Source organism: Camelus bactrianus, chromosome 30 (genome assembly GCF_048773025.1).
Source record: "Camelus bactrianus isolate YW-2024 breed Bactrian camel chromosome 30, ASM4877302v1, whole genome shotgun sequence".
NCBI lineage: Eukaryota > Metazoa > Chordata > Mammalia > Artiodactyla > Camelidae > Camelus > Camelus bactrianus.
In genome coordinates, this window is record NC_133568.1 from 16,946,176 (window position 1) to 16,957,482 (window position 11,307).

An 11,307-nucleotide genomic window follows, 5' to 3' on the forward strand; every position below is an offset into this window, starting at 1 on the left:
CCTCCCCTCACCGACCAAGGGGCTGGTCTTCCTCTGGTGAGACAAGATGGGACCCAGTTTTCTTTGAGGACACCTAGGCTGTTATATTAAATCGAACCCACCTTTGTTTGCAGTCAGCATGTAGCAAACACTGCTAGACTCGTGAGAAACTTCAATCCTTAATGCCCTGCTTTACCTGAGAGCCATCATTTCTGACCCTCTGGGTCACAAGGTGATGAGAGGTGGCGCTGAAGCTCCCACATTACGTGAGTCACTGTCCCTGAGGGAAGTCCTCACATCCCTGGAGAAAAGGATCTAATTCAGGCTCCACCTCTGGAGCTAGAAAATCAATATTTAATCAGACCAACACATCATCAGTTATTACATCTGAACCTTCCCAAAGGGCCATAAAGCAACGAGGACAATCGTCATGGGGAAACGGAAATCTGAAATTGCGCTGGCTTTTACCAAGGTATAACTTTAAAAACTCATAACCACTATTCTGAATTTTGTGCTAATCACTCTCTTGCATTTCATGATCGCTTTACCATAGATGATAAACCCTAAAATGTACGTTTTTGTTTTTGCAAGTCTGGGAACTTCCTATAAGTAGCTCCTACTGTACGTGCTTTTTTGTGTCTGGCTACTTTGGCTGGACGTTTGTCTTAAATCCATTAGTGTGGTTGAGTTTAGTAGCTTCTTCATTCCATTGTGTGGCGCTATCACTGGCTACTCTGCTGACGACAGCTATTTCGATTGTTTCCATCTTTTGGTTGTTCTGCTTGTTTGCTGTTACAAACCATGGTGCATTCCTACAGAGCTCGCCTGCTGCCTTTGTGTAAATGTAATCACTCATTTTTACAAAGACTATAGAATCTATCAAATGACCACACTTCATCTGAACTGCAGAATACCTGTGTGATGGTTCCTCTCCTACCAGGGATGTTGAAAGCTTTGCTTTCCATCCTAACAATAAGAGAAAGCTGGGCAAACTATAACACCATAACTTTTCTTGGGCACTTCACACGGTAGGTGTTGCAAGGCAGCGAAGTTGCTGGAATTCCAGGGAGGGAAAGGACCCACCATCAGGAGGGGTGCATGGACTGTTTCACCTGTGGCCAAGCACGGGAGGAGTTGGTGCTAGCCACCACACAAGCAGGTAAAAAGAAATCAGCTACAGTTGTAACAACTTCTAAAGGCTGAGTATGGTATGACAACATAGAAACACGGAGAAACCCAGATATAAGGGAAGTTGGTGCTCATTTACAGCTCTTTTCCCGAGACTTCCACAGGGCGCTCCCAATGATATTGGGGACAGGTTGGGCGACCAGAGAGAGGCACCCTCAGTGGGGCAGGCCTGTGGGAGGGGCTTGGCCACTGCTGTCATGTGGCATAAAACTCCACTTCCCTGCCCGGACTCTTGTCACTTATAGAGCAAAAGTTTTAAACCACTGGGAAAGGGGCAACAAATTCTCACCTCCAAGACCAAAAAAAAGATCTTTTGCTTCTGGGGAAAGACTAGAAGGAAAAACCTTCTACTACTAAGGGGGGGACAGGAAAGAGCCCTGGGTCAGATGCTAGTCCAGTGTCATCAGGGGTCTTCCTTCCCCTAATCTCCCACCTGCTCGCCTGCCTACACACACAGAGGAAAAGGGCCACGTGGGGACACAGTGAGGACACTGCCGGCTGTAAGCCAGGAGGACAGCCCGCAGCAGAGACTGAACCCTGCCAGACCTTGACCCAGGACTTCCAGCCTCCAGAACTGGAAGAAAAACAAATTCCTTCTGTTTAAGCCACTCAGGCTACAGTGTTTTTGTTACCGCAGCTCGAGCGAACCCATACTTAATTCCACTGAAGTGCATATTTAGTGATGGTTAGAATGGTAAATTTCATGTTATGTATGTTTCATCAGGACGGTAATGGCTGCCAGCTGGACCATGATGCCGCGCTGGACCTACAACAGGGTGAAGGGCAGGTACCCCCTGCTGCCTGCGAGAGGAGAGACACAAAACATGTCATCAAACCAATGCCAAAGAAAGATTTTCTGCTTCATGCAACATAAAAGAATTATTCCTAATGGGTGTATAAGAGAGTGGCAAGCCAACGGTTTTACTCAACAACCACACAGTATATAGAGCTTGTCCAAGTAAATAGCAGGATAGCTGTATGTTTTTATAGACAGTGTTAAGTCATTGGTACATATTATTTGTAATGATCGCTAGCTTGTTTAGTGTGGTTTTGGTCTTTTAATTCCTTCATACATACCTCCTTTCTAACTGGTTTCACTTCTCTTTGAAGCACTGGGCAAATACCATTGACTAAGGAGTCAGGGTGGGGAGGGTGATTTGAGGAGACAGAAGTAAGTGTGAAATAACCTTCACAGAGAGTAAGGAGGGGAATGTTCAAGGGGATTGTAGGAGGATTGACAGGCATTCCCCGGTGCCACATGAAATCATAATTGTGGTCATAATTTTAAAGTAAATCAAGTCAACTTGGTCTGTGCAATTAGAAAAAGTATTCAGCGGCGGGGGTGGTATAACTTAACGGCAGAGCACATACTTAGCATGCACAAGGTCCTGGGTTCAATCCCCAGCACCTCCACTTAAAAAAAATTAAAAAGAAAGTATTCATCTGTTGAGGTGTAAGTGCACAGTCAAGGAGCAGTTGGGTAGGACCAGGGTTTGGCTTTTCCTGGGTGTGTCAGCTAGGGTGCTTTTGACTGCAAGTAACAGAAAACCTCTCTCAAACCAGCTTAGACAAAAAGAAAATGAATTATTTAACTTAAAGGAAAGTTCAGAGGCAGGTCAATCTCCAAGGTTGTTTGATTCTTGTAGCTCAGTGATTTCATCAAGGATCCAGGTTCTTTTTCCCTCTACTCTGCTGTCCACATACTGGTTTCTTCTTATGGCTTATGTCTTGATGATATGACTGAGTGGCAGTTAGGTCTACTTGCTGCCTCAATCATGCAGGGCAGAAGAGGAAGAAAAGCTTTTGCTAGCCAGGGAATACAGGGCTCTCCCTCCAGATTCCATTGACAGTGGGAATGCCATGTGCTAGCTGGCTTCAGTTGGCCCCCCTCAGGAGGGCCATGGGGACCCTACGATGGATTTAGACCAGTGGTTCTCAAGAGCGGGATTGGGGACCAGCAGTATTAACATCTCCTGAAAATCCATCTAAGAGGTAAACTTCTAGGCCTCCATCAAGATCTATTGAATCGGGTATTCTGCGTGTGGGGTCCAGCAAGCTTTAAAAGCCCTCCAGGTCGATATTGACTCACTGCAAAGTTTGAGAATCACTGGCTTAGGATAGTATGGTGAATGCCATGAATGAAACGAGGGTCTGTAGGAAGTAGGGTGTGGGTAACAGGCCGGATGAGCACCTCAGAATGAGAGACGGTCAGCAGAGTTAAGGGTGTTTGCAAGGGAGAGAGGCTAAGGGTGGGCCCTGAAGCCTAAACTTTGTGAGAAGGGAAATGAGGGTACAAAGGAATGATGGACTGGAAAAGTGGGGCTAGCGATCTGAGGATCTCGATGAGGCTGGAGAATTGAAATGAGCTGGCAGGATGCAAGTTGTGACAGCCACGAGAAAGTCCTCACAGATCTCCAGTTGCAGGAAGTATAACGGACTAAGGGCGCTCTGTTTACACCAAGATCACACTCACTGTGGGCTGCTCCCTCCAACAGGTGTGGCAAGGCTAATGCACCTATACATTCGGGGCACACATTCCTCAGATGGCTGACTTTGGCTCAAGGACCACCCCTTCATGGTTTTCATGGAGCTCCCTTAGATGGCATGACAATCCAAGAGTCTTCCATCCACCCTTCTCTCCCATTCTCCTTCATTCATCTTAGACTTGGACCATATCATAGAGCTCTCCCAGCCTTGCCCAACTCCCTTCCTATTCTTTTTTTGTTCACCAAGGCACTTCCCCTGTTAAAATTCTTGCATATTTAATCCCACTTGGCAGAATCTAGACTAACACAGAAGGTGATGGTTCTTGAGTAGAGTTGGAAACTGAGATTATGTGTCAGGCATGTGCTATGTGTGGAGCCCAAGAAATAAACAACATGGTCCCTGCCCTGCAGGAGACCCAGTGAGAGATAAAGCTGCGTAACCCATCAGTGCAGGAGAGCATAGGAAGGGCTGTAATAAGGACTGCCCGGGCACAGTCCCTGCTGCCCGGGAGATGATGTGGGCACCAGAGGGGTGGTGAGGAAGATGGTGACAATTCTGGGAGCTGGATATTCCACCAGCTGAGAACACACCTATTCATTTAGTGTCAGACCTCATGTTCCATTGCTCCCCTAGTAGGCATCCCCACAAATGCCTGGGTGAGCATAGCTCCGTTACTCCTCTGAATGAGCGCAGACTCCACAGATGTCACCTCCCCAAGGCATCCTAGGACAATTCCTACCCTCGTTTCCCTTCACCGTGGCTTTACAGGAATGGAGAAGAGAGGCCAATATTTTAATTTGGTTATGATAATGACAGAGTCCCCGTGTTCTGTCTGCATTTTTCTAATAATTCCCTCAGTGGCTGCTGCCCAGCGTTGCCCCTGCTGATCTCACCAGGTGGCTGTGAAGGATCGTGAGCCAACGCCGGGGAGCTGTTCTGAAAATGAGGAGTTGCTCTGTCACACACGTGCTTATTACAACTCCACCCATTCTGGCTACACACACGCCCAAGGAAAGGATGGAGCTCTGTTCTAAATGGGCTCCACACTACGTACTGAAGGGAAGTCGGCCCCCTTTGGATTTTGGCCCTGGAATCTAGGGTCCAGGAAAGGACTTCAGGGAGACTGAATCTCCTAGAGTTGTGCATGCATTTGTGTGTGCGTTTGTGTGCGTGTATATGTATGTGCACACATGCACATTTGAGGGGCACAGAAAGGCGTTAGGTCCAAAGCTTTCATTTTTCTCGAGTCTGTGACCTCAGAAGTATTAGCAGTAAGCCACATCTTTTTAAGAGAAAACTATTCAAGCAAGACCTTAGAAAGTAAGGATCTGGGCTGTGAAAAGTCTCATCTATTGAAGCAGGGCCCTAGCTTTAGATTTAAAGGAAAGTCCCTTTCGCTTTGTGTAATACAAGAAATATTTGGAACTCTGTGGGAAAATAATGAAAGGATGGTTTATGGAACAAATGGGAATTAATTTTAGTCCTTAATAAGTCCTATGTCAGAAGAGGATTTTTACCTCCATAGGACACTGTCTTCAGGAACTGAGAACTAAAAACAAAAAAGTCAAAAGCATCATACTTTTTCTTTCCTTTTTTTTTTTTGGTAGACGGTCACTTTAAATAGTCCTCGATGTTTTCATAATAATATGTGACCGTTTTCATTAGAACGTTGTAGGTACAACAGATAGCTGCTGGAAATCGCATGACAAACCTAATTGTGTGACCCAAAAGGCCAAATACAGGAGGGAAGTTTCGAAAAGCCTGTGTTTTCTGACGTTTTCCCCGGACAAACACTAGAGGGAGCTACAAACCACAGAGACGCCTCCCTTCGCTGCACGAACCCGCTGTTGGCACGGGCGGCTCTCCTGTGGGTACTTCGCATTATATGCACAGAGATAAGCAAAAACACGGAAAAGGAGTACCTCATTCTCTTTGCATACTTGTCGCAGGGGGCCCGGCGGGCCCTTCCAGGTGTCTGTTCAGGCTGGGAGGCTGTCGCCGACCCCAGAGGGAGGTAGCTTCTCAGCTTGCCGGGTTGGGCAATCTGCGCGCTGCTCCCCAGCAGGTCCGGGCACCTTCCACTGACTGTTCGTTTTTAGAATGAAAGTCAACCTCACTTCCCTCCTTGACAGGTGGCTAAGCTGGTAGACTAATAGACACACTAATAGATTAGTGAACCCGCTAACATTTACAAGGTGGATGAGAAGAAAATGGTGATGTAGGCGGGAAACTGACATCAGGGTCATTTACTTATTTTTATTCACAATTATCTACCATCTGCTCTGAGCTGCAGCCTGAATGGTTATTTGGCAAGTGTACTGCCCCAGGCACTAACAGGAGGGAGGTCTTTGGAGGCAGCCTTCAGGCTGCTTTTAATTGTAAAATACAAACAAAGAGGGAAGCAGTGAGTCCTCCTTCAAGAGGGGTCTCATTCATCAGACCACAGGCAGAGATGTTACGGAGCTGATCTAGAAGGGTGGGTGATAGTAAGAGTCAAGTAACTCAGCCCCCAGCAAGCATCGACAGGTGCTGTCTGGTTTCCTGTGTTGTACTAAGACCCTGAGTTCCCTTCATTGCAAGTTTACGCTACACCCACAAGGAGGAAACTTTATTTTTCATGCTGGTATTTGAAGAAGTGGGGGTTCTGAGGCTGATGCAATGTCACATGTGACCCACAGGCAGCCTGATGGATGATCATCCAGCCTGGACTTCTCGACTAGAAGATAGTGTGTAAATAACCCAAAATACAAGGCTGAGTTTAGCAATTATGAGGCTGTATTGAAAATAAACGCTCTGGCACTGACCTATGCAGATGAGAAGTCGTATTGGAAACTTTGTCCTTAGAATCTCGAATGTCAGAGCTTCAAGGAAGGCGAGAGGTGACCTCATCCACTTCCTTCCTCCTCAATTTACAGATGAGGAAACTGAGGCCCAGGGAGAGTCCCAAGTTCATCCTGGGCCATTCGTTAATATTCAGATCCTCTGACGCCAAGAGAAACAGCTCCCTCCCCGCCCCTACTTCATCAAACAGTCCTGCCCTTGCTCAAAACACAGGAGCTTAGCACCTCTCACAGAATGGCCTTCAGAGCGGAGTCAGCAGGCACACAAGCAAACCAGTCTCTTCACTTTATTGATACATTTTGAGGTTGATTCAAAACAGCATGATGGAGCTTCTTGCTTTATGCTCCAGACTTGGCTCTGAATGACTCACGTCTAGTTTGCAAGAATTAAATCAGCCCACAAAGAATGCATATTGCCACCCCCAAGATTTACAAAGAAAGATCTTTTGTTCTGCAATTGCTTTGAAAGTCATTTCCAAAGAAATGTTGCCAAAGATATGCTGAGCAATGTCCGAGTCCCTGACAGAAGGGCATACCTGCCTGGGGAAATACCACATGAGAGACCAACAGTCCCCGGCGGGCACCTTCTGGTAACCTGGCGGCAAACCCGCCACATTAGCTCTGCCCGAGAGAGGAGCTGCCCTCTGGGAAGAGGCTGCAAGCTAAGGCAGCATTCCTCAGAACCCCATCTCCACCCGGCTACCCCAGACCCTGAGCCTAGGTCTTCATCGAAGTGAGTAGGGGGGATGTGCACCACCTCTGGGCAAAGGTGACCAGGAAAAAGGCGTGTCTTCTCTGTTTTGGCTCATTTCCCATCAGGCAGCTGAGTGTAAACAATTCCCAAACCCCAGGGGAGGGTGAAGCCACAAGAGAGGAAAAAACCTGTGTCAGAATCGGTTTTAAACTTTACCTGAACAAGAAATCATCTTTTATCTGCTAAGCCATTAAAATGTGGAGATTTTTCTGTTATCGTAGCTAGCACAACCCTTATACAGTTGCTGAAAGCAGATTTCAAGCAGACATAAACATATAAACACAGCGTTTGTCACAGTACCTGGCTCATGAGAGGCACTGCATGAATGTGTATTGGGCGAATGCATAATGATATCCGCTGTCAGAGGAAGTTAGGGAATGCTCATAAAGAACTCTTGGGTGGTGGAAGGTGTTTTAATGCTTACTGAGCCCTGGTTCTCCAGCTGCACGTGGGAGTAAGGAAAATGAGTTGTAGTTGGCACAGAAAAAGAGAGCCACAGCCACGGAATGGATTTCAGAGTCAAATGAGGTCATTTCCATGCGTGGAGAGCTCAGCCTAAGGAGCCTTTCTTATTAGGAGAATGGAGGGTTTCTTGGCTGGCTCACGGGTGTAACGCGGAGCCCCCTGCAGACAGAGCGTTGCAGCCTGGAATTGCTGCTTCCTGGAACCTCAGAGCCGGACGTGGCAGAGGATCTGAGCAAGCCTTCATTTCATAGGTGAGGAAGCCACAGCCTGGGGACGTGGACAGCTCACCCAGGGACCCTTGGCCATCAGCAGACCCACAACTCAAGGCAGGATGGTGTGGATTCAGGGTGGGGATAACAAAACTCAATTACCCGGATTTGATTCCTTGCAAATTACTTAACCTCCTTCTGCCTGTGTTTCCTCCCTTAAAATGAGGATAATTAAAATAGTACCTACTTCTGGGGTCGTCATGAAGATGAAATGAGTTGATACATGTAAATAGATTTAAGGTGCTCAGGGAGCTGGCGCAGAGTAAGCACTTGGGAGGCGTTAGTGGTTGTTCTATTATTACTGTCAAATTCAGATTGCCCCCGTCCTGTGTCAGCGTTCCCAGGCCTTCAGAATGAAGACACTGAACACCATGGAAAACGGGGAACCAGAATGAAGCAGAGGATGCCAGGAAGTTCTTAGACCAGATTCTCAGGACACACAGCCTGAGAAACCAAACCCTTGTTGGAGAATAAATCGTATGAATTGGTATTTGGCACCATAGAGTCACTCCAAAGGAATGGAGAATGCGGCCCTTATTCACGACTCAGGAATGCTGTAATGAGAGTGTAAGTACTATTGTTCTTCGGTGAATTCAAGGAAAAGAAAAGGCAGCTGGTGTACAATTAATCCTAAACAAGAGAGGAAACCAACATGGTCAAATACTGCTTTTCTCTGGCTTTAAGGGTAAGATTCAGAAGACCCTGGCTGTTACAGGTGTTATATTGCCAAGGGGTTTATCAGGTTCTGGAAATCATAGGATGCTTTTCTAGAACTCCCTAGAATCGGTTAGTGTTTCATTGAACAAAGCACACATATCCTCTCATGGCCCAACCCTCATTCCAGGGAGGAATTTCTTAATATATCCACAGCAGATGGTTGTCGACTTCTGCTTGGACGCTCCGTGAAGGGGGCCTTGGGGAGCCACAAGGCCGCCCACTAGTTACCAGGCAGCTTTAAATGTTATAGAATTCTCCCCTGCACGAAGCCTGCAATCTGCTTCCCCGGAACGTGGCCCACTGTTCCTGCATTCACCTTCTGGTGTGAAACATAAGACATCTCTCTGCTCTCTCCCTCCTGACGGTGATGGGGTGGAATTAGACCTTCCCCGGGGAGAATGCTGGCATTAACTTCGCTATTGGACCTCAGATAAGTTGCTTAAGCGCTCATTGCCTTGATTTACTTCTCTTTAAAGAGGGGCTTTGAATTTTCAGGAGGTTCTTCTGAGGGTTACATTAAATGAGCATGATGTACATATAACATGGAGGAGAGACCCTGGAACCAAGTACTTATCCAACAGATGGCAGCTGGAATGAACATTATTTGGGTCTGGCTCTTGGGACCCCCAAAGTCTTCTCGAAGTTGAACATCTCCATTTCCTCTGGCTGTTCCCACCTGGCCTGGTGGTCAGCTCCCGCCCTATTCTGGTTGCCTCTCTGGTGCACCTCAAGAATCTCATACTAAGTGAAGTAAGTCAGACAGAGAAAGACAAATATTATATGATATCGCTTCTATGTGGAATCTAAAAAAATAACACAAATGAATCTACATACAAAACAGAAACAGGCTAGCAGACATTGAAAACAAACCTATGGTTACCAAAGGAGAAAGGGACAGCGGAGGGATCAGTTAGGACTGTAAGATGAACAGGTACAAACTACTGTACATAAAATAGATAAGCAGCAAGGATTTAGTGTGTAGACAGGGAACTATATTCAATAGCTTATAATAACCTATCATGGAAAATAGTCTGCAAAACTATGTCCATATATATATGTAACTGAATCACTAACACAATATTATAAACCATATTAAAAAAAAAATCAGAAAAAAAAGAACCAATGGAAATATTCTGTCCACAAATAAAAGACTGTGACATTGAAAGGCATTTCCTTTATCTCTTGTCCCTGGAGACTCTGAGCTCAGTTAACAAGATGCAAGAAAGATCTTCTTGCTAAATTCAGTCTATTCACCACCCTTGATCGGCGCACCATGGTGTCATGAAAACAGTCTAAATTTGTGCCCCGCTTTTGCAGCCACACACAGTAAGGATGTTACTCATTGACTGAGCTCGTGGTCAAGTGACACCTTTAGATTTCTTTCAAGAGAACCACTTTTAAACCAGTTTTGCTTGTCCTGAACATGTATGGCTGATTTTAGAAATCAAACGTGGGAAATTTATAAGACACTAGCGCAGTGCCTAGCCAGCTGTAAGCACTAAATGAATGACAGTATTATATTAGTAACATTAGTATAATGTAATGTTACTAATATAATATTACTATTATAATATTACTAATAATGTATTATGATTGTTAGGTTTAATTTTCCTGATTTCATCAATGCAGCTTGTTGAGGTTGAGATATCACATCTACATACACAAACACTCAATCTCCCAGACTCAAGCTAGACGCACGTTTAACCAGTGTGGAGTCTATCCCACAAATTAACATTGCGCTAGAATCCCGTAGAGACGGTAGGCAGAGTGTGCACCCATTAGAAGGAATTCTGCCACTCACTTCTTTCTTCCCCTCCAGAAATCTATTCCTCAGCAATGTCCGAAATTGTACAAGGAGAACATTTTCCCGCTGGTGTTACCATCGCCCTCTCTATTGTACAAATTTAAAATGAAAATATCTGTGGAGCAACTGGACAGGAAGGGGGCAGGAGACAGCCGTTTAAGGAATAACACAGCAATTAGCACCAAGATGGCAGAAAAGTCAACTCCCAATTGGCCCAGAGGCCCAAGATGGCAAGACAGTTGACCTCCAGTGGACTTTAAGCTTCATTATACACATTGTAATGTGCTAGCGTGGTGAGTGACACACCCACAGGTGCCATGCCAGTTCCCAAGCTAACCATGGAAGGTCAAAGAGAGGGTGGTGGCCCAGTTCCTAGGAATCCCCGCCCCTTCCCCAAAGAAGATGGAATAATCCTCTCACTTGTTGCCATACAAAAACTAGCAACACCACACCTCAAGGTCTCTCTCTCCCTCTCGCCTTCCTAGACAGCCCACACTCTATGTCTATGGAATGTGTATCTACTTTTACTTGAACACCACCCCACCCCACCCCACCCCACCCCCTTGTACATCTCTCTAAATAAATCTACTTTTACTCAACTATGGCTCACTCTTGAATTTCTTCCTGTGTGAAGCCAAGGACCCACACTTGGAGGGGCACATCTCAAGGACTCAACCAAGACGATCCTCTTGTGCCCACAACTTGTTCCTGTATCAGAACCACATAGGAATCCCCTAAAAGCTTGGCTTGAAGGAGGCAGTGAGCAGGAGCCTCGTGGGCTGTGCAGCGAAGGCAGAAGCAGGA

At 46.1% G+C, this 11,307-nt stretch overlaps 2 long non-coding RNA genes across 2 annotated transcripts; both read left to right on the forward strand.

The window, feature by feature from the left end:
- The first annotated feature begins 385 nt into the window (after positions 1-385).
- Positions 386-3,045, forward strand: LOC141575652 (uncharacterized). The gene is made up of 3 exons (XR_012503338.1): positions 386-451; positions 1,012-1,138; positions 1,892-3,045. It is a non-coding gene; the product is annotated as an uncharacterized LOC141575652 (long non-coding RNA).
- Positions 3,046-6,654: 3,609 nt separating this feature from the next.
- On the forward strand, positions 6,655-11,071 carry LOC141575647 (uncharacterized). Its single transcript, XR_012503335.1, has 3 exons — positions 6,655-7,964; positions 8,318-8,549; positions 10,519-11,071. It is a non-coding gene; the product is annotated as an uncharacterized LOC141575647 (long non-coding RNA).
- Positions 11,072-11,307: the final 236 nt, after the last annotated feature.